At 35.9% G+C, this 8,832-nt stretch overlaps 1 non-coding gene across 1 annotated transcript; it reads left to right on the forward strand.

The window, feature by feature from the left end:
* The first annotated feature begins 1,475 nt into the window (after window positions 1-1,475).
* Window positions 1,476-1,578, forward strand: LOC112508300. Its single transcript, XR_003068681.1, has one exon. It is a non-coding gene; the product is annotated as a small nucleolar RNA R71 (small nucleolar RNA).
* The last annotated feature ends 7,254 nt before the right edge of the window (window positions 1,579-8,832 follow it).

An 8,832-nucleotide genomic window follows, 5' to 3' on the forward strand; every position in this document is an offset into this window, starting at 1 on the left:
TTGATCGAGACGGAAAAACCCTAATTGAAATGGAGGTAAATCTTCAATATGGTAAATCACGATGTTGATAGGAACACTTGAGGTATAGAAAGATAGATGGGCAAGGGAAAGTGTAGGGAGGAGAAGGGGAGACGATCTGTTGGCTACTTCTATTCCCCCCAATTTGGGGAGGAATGATTTTTACTCAATTCTATTATTATGACTAATTAATTATCTGAAACCAAACACCATTTTTCTTTCCATTTCCATTCTTTGTTTGAACCAAACATGATCGACGGTTACCATTTTCATTCATAACCTTTTGATACCCTAAATGAAACACCCCCTAAATCTATTACCCCTCCCTGCCCAGATTCCTTTCTCCAAACCTGACCCCAGACAATCGGCGCAACAATCTTCCAATAATGTCTTCTTCCCCAACATCCACCATGTGTTCATTTATGTGCGTAGAACTCTTGATCCATTTTACACCTTGGATGAGATTGAAAGCCACTTATGTGCAAAGCATAACCTACCTCTTCACTAGGATGAGATCCAGAGCCACCCTTCTAATCCAAACACACAACCTACCTCTTCATGTCTCTTAAAATCATTATTATCTATACAAATTAACATTTACTAAAGGCAAAAATCCAGGGACGATGCTAAACCATAAACACATGGCGATCGGTCAAGATGAAGTCGAGGTCCAAAAAGATTTTTGATTTCATCTTCATCTACCTTGCTGGTTTCTAGTTTTCCTTCATTTCTATCTTACTCTTCATCAGTTTGGTGTAATCGACAAACCTATCAAATCTTTTTTTTTCACATCGAATCTTCATGTGTTTGGTTCCTAGTTTATTCCCCAATCTGTCTCTCGGGGTTCTAGCAACAGATTCTCCTCTTATAAAATCAAATGCAAACCCTTGTATCAAAACTCATTCACCATGGTAGACACGATTGGACAGTTGGGGGTGTTATTATCCGACTAGGCAGTGATGTATTGTTAGGAGGAGGCATGAGGAAGAAGAAGGTTGTTTGGCGATGAAGGAGTACTATTTCCGGAAAAGAAGTTGCCTTAGGAAGTAGACTTTAGGAATGACAGTTGGGAAGAAAAAGGGTTGTTTTCATTAATAACTTGTACCCATGCAATATTAACTTGTATACTAAAAAACTAGGGTAAAATCACTAAAGTACCCTCACGTGTTCAAAACGTGGGGTGCCTTAACGCTCATACTTAACCACCATTATAGTCATAACAAATTTCAAACAAGGAGAAATTTGTATTAAAATTAAGAGTACAAGAGCATCAAAATCTAGCTTTCCACCTTTCTTCGGAACTTGCGTCTCGATTGGATACAAGTTATTGTTGGATGCCATATCTTCTATAAGAGCTTTTGTAGTAGTGGGGGTTTTGTTACCATAGACTCACCCGGGATCACATCAATAAAAATCTGAAGATCTTGCTTCAAAATATTGTAGAATGTATGAATATGAAGCCACTTGGGGACACCGTTGGAGATCTTTACATCTCTCCCATGCCTCATAAAGGGACTCATGCTCATGTTGCATAAAAGTAGTGATGTCACTCCTTAGCTTTGTTGTTTTGGCCAGCGGGAATAAACGAGTTAAAAAAGCCTTTGAGAGTGCATCCATGTAATGAATGCATCAAAATTGTGACTCTTAAGCCAGTCCTTTACCTTGTCCCAAAGAGAATACAAAAGTCCGCAAATGAATGGCATCATCAATAACATTCTAAATCTGGATCATATCACACTTTTCCAGAATGACTCTATGATCATTTGAATATTCAGAAAGAGGGCCTGAGAATTGATCTTGTTGCACAAACGGTGTGGTTGGTGGTCAACAGTGCTTGAAGGTGGTGAAGGAGGTTGTTGAAGTAGAGAAAGTATAGGTGGCTAATGGTGGTAGTGATGGCGGCAATGGACAGTTATGGTCGGTGGCGGACGGTAGTTGTAAAGGTGGCGATGGACGATGGTGGTCAGTACGGTGGTTGTGTAAGTGTTAGAGGAGGTTTTAGTAGTGGAATGTTAAAATATATCAAATGTTTGCAATCTTGACTGTCTTAACTATTGTCCTTATTTTGTCAGGATATTAACTGGCAAGAGTATGAAGCGTTGATTCTACAAAGTTGTGTTGTTCGAGATACTTGAAGGACTGCGCCTCATATATTGGGAGACTTAAGGGTAGTGGAGCACATTATCTACATTTCCAAGGACTATTCTTGCCACATTCCAGAAAATATATAAACGAGTTTATTTATTGATCCAGCTCATAATCTATTTTGCAAGATTCATTTTTAGCTCTCGTTTCTCCCTCTAGATCTTTCTATCTTCTTCCTTTTCTATCTCTAAGCTAGATTAAGATACATTCGTTATTATTCTTATTTTAGATTTAGTTTTTAGATTCTTGAAGCAGATTGTATAGATTTGTATGTTTTTCTTTGTTGATTCATGAAATAAAACTGTTTTCTTCAAGTTTGTACAGTTTTAACATGGTATCAGAGCTAAGTGGTTCGATTGGTTTTGAAAAATCTCTCAGATTTTTTTTTCTATTGTAAGTGAATCGAATATAGGATCTGTTAGGGTTTCTCGGTCCACGAGATTGCAAAATCTCGATTGTCGGTTCCCTTTTTGTGATATTCGACCTTCTTGTTATTCTTGTTGTTTCCTATTTCGAGAGATTCATGATCGTTTTGGGTTGTGTGCCTTGTTAAGATCTTTAAGATCTTACTTTGGTCCCCATTACATGATCCTTGTACTTGCTTTGTTGTGTTGAATATTGGTTATCACAGATTTGGTCCCAATCCAGATTTGATCTGTACTTTTCATACTTGTCTAAATTTGTTAAGGTAGATGATCATTAGGGTTGTGTGCCTTGTTAAGATCTTTAAGATCTTACTTTGGTCCTCATTACGTGATCCTTGTACTTGCTTTGTTGTGTTGAGAATTGGTTATCTCTGATATGGTCCCAATCTAGATCTGATCTGTACTTCTCATTCTCGTCTAAATTTGTTCAGGTCGATCTTACCTGTACTTTTTTGTTGTGTTGAATACTGCTTATCTCAGATTTGGTCCCCTTCCAGATCTGGTTTGTTGTTCTTATCCTTGTCTAAATTTGTCCTGGATCATATTGCTTGACCTTCTAGTTAAGGTTTTGTGCTCTTTGTTATCTTGTGTGGACTGTATATCACATATCTGTGTCCTAATCCAAATCTGGTTATTTTTTTTCTTTTCTTATATTTGCTTAATTTTGTTCAGGTTGCTTCCTGTATCCGGAATCTGTCTTTTCAGGTCGCCTCTTCTTTTTCTTTGAACATAAGTTAAAAGGCGTAGTGCTAAGTTTTTTGTTTGCGTTCTCTACAGGTGACTCTTTTCCTTTCTTTTTTAACAAAAGTTAAAAGGATTTGTGTTAAACTAGTATCTCTGTTTGTCTATTACATGTGTTCTGTTTACTATCTTTTTCTTAATGTGTGGTTTGGTGTGCATGTTTCCTTCCTTCTCTTCTTCTCTCTGTTTTCTTGTCCAGTAACTGAATGGTTAGCTTGACCTAGCACGATTTCAGTGTTTTAGGAATCCTGCTTATATCTATTCGGTTCCCTTTTCTTTTCTTTTTTTTCGTTTGTGTTCATGTCGTCTCCACCAGTTGAACCTGGAAATCCAATGGAATCCAAAGTCACAAAATTAGACATTGTAGATCCACTGTACTTACATCCCAGTGATACTAGTGGAGCCTCTTTGTTATCTTTCAAGTTAAGTGGTACTGACAACTATAAAGTTTGGTCATGTGCTATGATTTTAGCTTTGGAAACTAAAAATAAAACTGGGTTTATTGATAGATCTTGTCCTCGTCCTATAAATGACCCTGTCTTAGAAAGACAATGGGATCGATGCAATTCGGTTGTTCTTTCCTGGATCCTTAGTTCTATGGCTGAGGACATTTTCTTAGGACAAGTCTTTTCCAAAGAATCCTCCCAAGTTTGGCAGAAATTAAAAGAAACATATGACAAAGTTGATGGGTCAGTCACCTTCAATCTACACTAGAAAATTAATTCCTTAAGCCAAAATGGCACTTTTGTTTTTGAATATTATCATAAGCTAAATTTTCTCTAGAAACAATTTGATGCTCTTGTAAAACTCTCATCCTGCACTTGTAAGGCCTCTCACGTTTTTTTTTGCAACATAGCCAATTGATCAAGCTCATGCAATTTCTTATGGGATTGGATGATGTTTACCAACCCATTAGAAGTAACATTTTAACTAGGGAAACTCTTCCCTCTGTTAAAACTGCTTTCTCTCTTGTTTCAAGAGAGGAATCTCACCGGGGGGTAACCTGTCTCAAAACCGTACAAAAACTCAACTTTGCTTTCCTTAGTAAAAGTGTTGAAAATAGAAGAAGACTAGGCAGAAACTTTATTAATCTTGTGTGTAAACATTGTGGAACCACGGGACACACCATTGAGAGATGTTTTAAACTAATAGTGTTTCCAAAAGATTTTTCAAAATCGACCCTGACCTCAAAATCAAGGATTTAAACCTCAAAATCAAAATTTCAAACCCATTGTCGGTAATGCTTTTGACTTTGAACCTATTACTCCTAAATCTTCTTTCTCTTTTTCTGAGGAACAAGTTGCCAAACTTCTAGGCCTAATTGATCAGAAACCCACTTCTGAGGGAGCAACTGCCAATATGGCAGGTATGTTTAAATCATCCCAATCTGGTTGGATTATTAATTCAGGTGCCAACCAACACATGACTTCAAATTGTTCTAATCTAGATAATGTTGTTGATGTCACTAATCTAAATCTTAAACTCAGTCATCCCAATGGAACAATGGTACTCTCTTCGATGTGTTAGTTGTTCCTGATTTCAATGTAAACCTCTTATATGTACATAAGCTTGCTAGAGATAATAAAGTTTTTGTTGGGTTTGATGAATTAAAGTGCTATGTTCAGGATTTTCATCAAAAGAGTATTGTGGGGATGGTAGTCAGGAATGTGGGCTGTATTTCTTTGACCAAAGATTTAATAGTGAGTCATCCTTCCCCTCTAATAATCTCAGTATGTTTTGTTTTCTGTCTACTCAATTGTGGCACAGTCGTCTTGGTCACCCAGCTAACCAAGTGCTAAAAGTCCTGAAAGACAGACTTAACATTGGAAGTGATGGTTGTGGTCCTTGTGAGGTTTGCCATAAGGCATAACAAACACGAGAGAAATTTGATTCTAGCACCCACAAATCCCTAAGTCTTGGTGAACTTGTTCACTTGGACATTTGAGGACCCTACCATGTTCAGAGTAGGGAAGGCTTTAGATAAATTTTTTTACCATTGTTGATGATTTTGCACGTCCGGTTTGGGTCTATCTTTTGAAGGGAAAATATGAAGTAAGTGAACATATTGAAAACTTTTACAATCTTCTTCACACTCAATTTGGAAAGTTTGTAAAAGTTTTTAGAAGTTACAATGGATCTGAATTTACAAATCAAAAATTAAATGAGTTTTTTTAACTAAGAGTAATTGTTCATCAAACCTCTTGTAGTTACACACCTCAACAGAATGGGGTTGTTGAACGTAAACATTGTCATTTGCTTAACATTGCTAGGGATCTCATATTTTAGGGTGGAGTTTCACTCGATATGTGTAGTGAGTGTATTCTCACCTCCACATATCTACTAAATAGAACACCAACGTCTGTCTTGAATGGTAAGAGTCCCTATGATCTAGTCTATGGGTTCCAACTAGTTCTTACTCATCTTAGAGGCTTTGGATGTCTATGTTTTGCACATCTTCCAAAAGTCACAAATAAGTTTTCTCCTAAATCTGAAAAATGCTTTTTGTTGAGCCATGCAAGTTCAAAAAAGGGATACAGGCTTTATAGTCTGGACTCTAAAAGAATCATTGTGTCTCGTGATTTTAGGTTCTATGAAAATGTGTTTCCTTTTAAGACGAGTATGGACGAGATTGATGAATCCAATACTGGTGACATAAACAACCTTAACTTTTTTGATTCTGTGTATAATTCCTCTAATGATCTTGGTATTTTTCCTCCCAATGATGAGAATCGAGACTAGTCAGTAGATGAGAAATCTCATCAGTCCCTTTTTTAATTATCAAAGTAGCCGTAGTTTACTAGGTAGCCCATCTAGAGCTACCAATAGGCAGTCGCTAGGAAGCTCAGATTTGCATGTTAACCAAGGTCCTTCTCAAGAGGGTGACCTTGAAAGAGTTACTAATTGGCAACCTTTGGGTAGCTCTGAAGTGGTTACCAATACTCCTCGTGATGCTGAAACTCAATCTGAAGATATTAGTAGAAATAACAATGAAGCTACCTTGGGTCTCATCTCTGAGGGTACTCAAACTTAAACTCAGTCATTTGTTCGAAGGTCATCGAGACCTTCCAATTTTCCTCGAAAATTTGATGATTTTGTAATAGAGGGAAAGGTCAAATATGGAATAGAAAGGGTAAATTAATCGTGTCTATCTTCGGAAAATTTTTGCTTTGTCTCTAACTTGAATAAATCTGTTGAGCCTAAATCTTTTAAAGAAGCTAGTAGTTATATTAATTGGATAAATTCCATGAATGAAGAAATGGAAGTTTTGCACAGAAATGGAACTTGGTACATTACTGAGTTACCTAAAAATAGAAAGGCTATAGGATGTAAATGGATTTACAAGATTAAGTATAAGTCCACGGGTGAAATAGAAAGGTATAAGGACAGGCTTGTAACTAAAGGCTATAGTTAGAGAGAGTGTCTTGATTAAAAAGAGACTTTCTCTCCCATTGTTAAAATGGTTACTGTGCAATGCATTATTGCTTTAGCTGTTCAATTTAAATGGCATTTATATCAATTAGATGTTAACAATGCTTTTTTATATGGTGACTTAGTTCAAGATGTGTATATGTGTTTACCTGAAGGTTATTATAACTCTGATGATAAACGTGTTTGTAAACTTGTTAAGTCGTTGTATGGTTTAAAATAGGCTCCACGACAGTGGTATGCCAAGTTATTTTCTTGCTTAATAGATCATGGCTTTGTCTGAAGTGTTCGTGATTATTCCTTGTTTACAAAAAGAGTAGGATCAAATTTTCTTGTTTTATTGGTAGATGTTGATGACAGAGTAATTACTGAAAATTGTCAAACTAAAATATATAGTTTTAAAGAATACTTAAAAGGTAATTTCTTGATTAAGGATTTAGGAAAGCTGAAATTCTTCTTAGGTATTGAAGTATTGGATTGTTTTGATGGGGTGTGTATGTCTCAACAAAAATATTGTGTAGAGTATTGAGTGACTTTGGATATTTAGAGTGTAAACCCTGTAATACTCCTATGGACATGAACTTGATTGTTACTGACTCTAGTAACTCTAAGGAGCCCCCTTTATCAGACTATTCCAGCTATCAATGATTAATTGGAAGATTGATTTATTTACTTGCAACTCGACCTGATATTGTATTCTCTGTTCATTGTCTTAGTCAGTTTATGCATGTTCCTAGACAGGCACATCTAAATCTTGCTCTTAGAATTCTCAGGAATCTAAAATTCTCACCTGGTAAAGGAATTAGCTTTACAAGGCCAGAAAACTTTTGTTTAAGTGCATATGTTGGTGCTGATTGAGGTAAGTGTCTGTCTACTAGACGCTCTGTTACTGGGTTCTATTTATTTCTTGGAAACTCATTGATTTCATGGAAAAGCAAGAAATAAAGTATTGTTTCTCGTTCTTTTGTTGAGTCTGAGTATATAGCTATGGCTTCAGCCTCTTGCGAAGTTATATGGGTTCTTAAAGTTTTATCAGACCTTGAAGTAAAAAAATCTTATTCCTGTTAGTTTGTACTGTGATAATAAGTTTGCTATACAAATTGCTAATAATTATGTTTTACACGAATGAACTAAACATATTGAAATTGATATTCATCATGTTCAAGAACAAATTAGTAAAGCTGTTTTAAAGGTTGTAAAAATCCTTTATTCTGAACAACCTGCCAATATTTTTACAAAAGCCCTGGGATTAATCATCACAATTATTTGTGTTCAAAATTAAGGATGATTCATTTGTTTAAAAGTCAAGATTGAGGACGAGTGTTAAAATATATAAAAATGTATGCAATCTTGATTGTCTTAACTATTGTCCTTAGTTTGTCAGGATATTAACTGGCAATGGTATAAAGTGTTGATTCTATGAAGTTGTGTTATTCGAGATCCTTGAAGGAGTGCGTCTCATATATTGGGAGACTTAAGGGGTAGCGGAGCACATTGTCTACATTTCCAAGGACTATTCTTGCCACATTCCAGAAAATATATAAACGAGTTTTTTTATTGATCCGGCTCATAATCCATTTTGCAAGATTCATTTTTAGCTCTCGTTTCTCTCTCTAGATCTTTCTATCTTCTTCCTTTTCTATCTTTAAGCTAGATTAACATACATTCGTTATTGTTCTTATCTTAGCTTTAGTTTTCAGATTCTTGTAGATTGTATATTTTTGTATGTTGTTTTTTGTTGATTCATGAAATAAAACTGTTTTCTTCAAGTTTGTACAGTTTTAACATGGAAGAGGAAGTGAGGAGACTAACAATGGCTACCGGTGGCCAAATGTGGCTACCAGCGGTGGTGGCGGCAACGATTAGCGGTGCTGACCACTAAACAAATATCATATTAAGGTTATACGTCAAATGAAGGTTAATTAGTAATATTTTAGTTTATGTCTCATTCTTGTCCCATTTTGTTCCACATATTTTGGTAGAACAATAAAAAAAAACATTTTTTGTCTCATGTTGTCCATGTCCCATGTCGCATCAAACGTGAGATAGTAAGTTTTTGTCATGTCTCTTGTCACGT

The sequence above is a fragment of the Cynara cardunculus genome, assembly GCF_001531365.2.
Source record: "Cynara cardunculus var. scolymus isolate 2C chromosome LG 2, CcrdV1, whole genome shotgun sequence".
Lineage (NCBI taxonomy): Eukaryota > Viridiplantae > Streptophyta > Magnoliopsida > Asterales > Asteraceae > Cynara > Cynara cardunculus.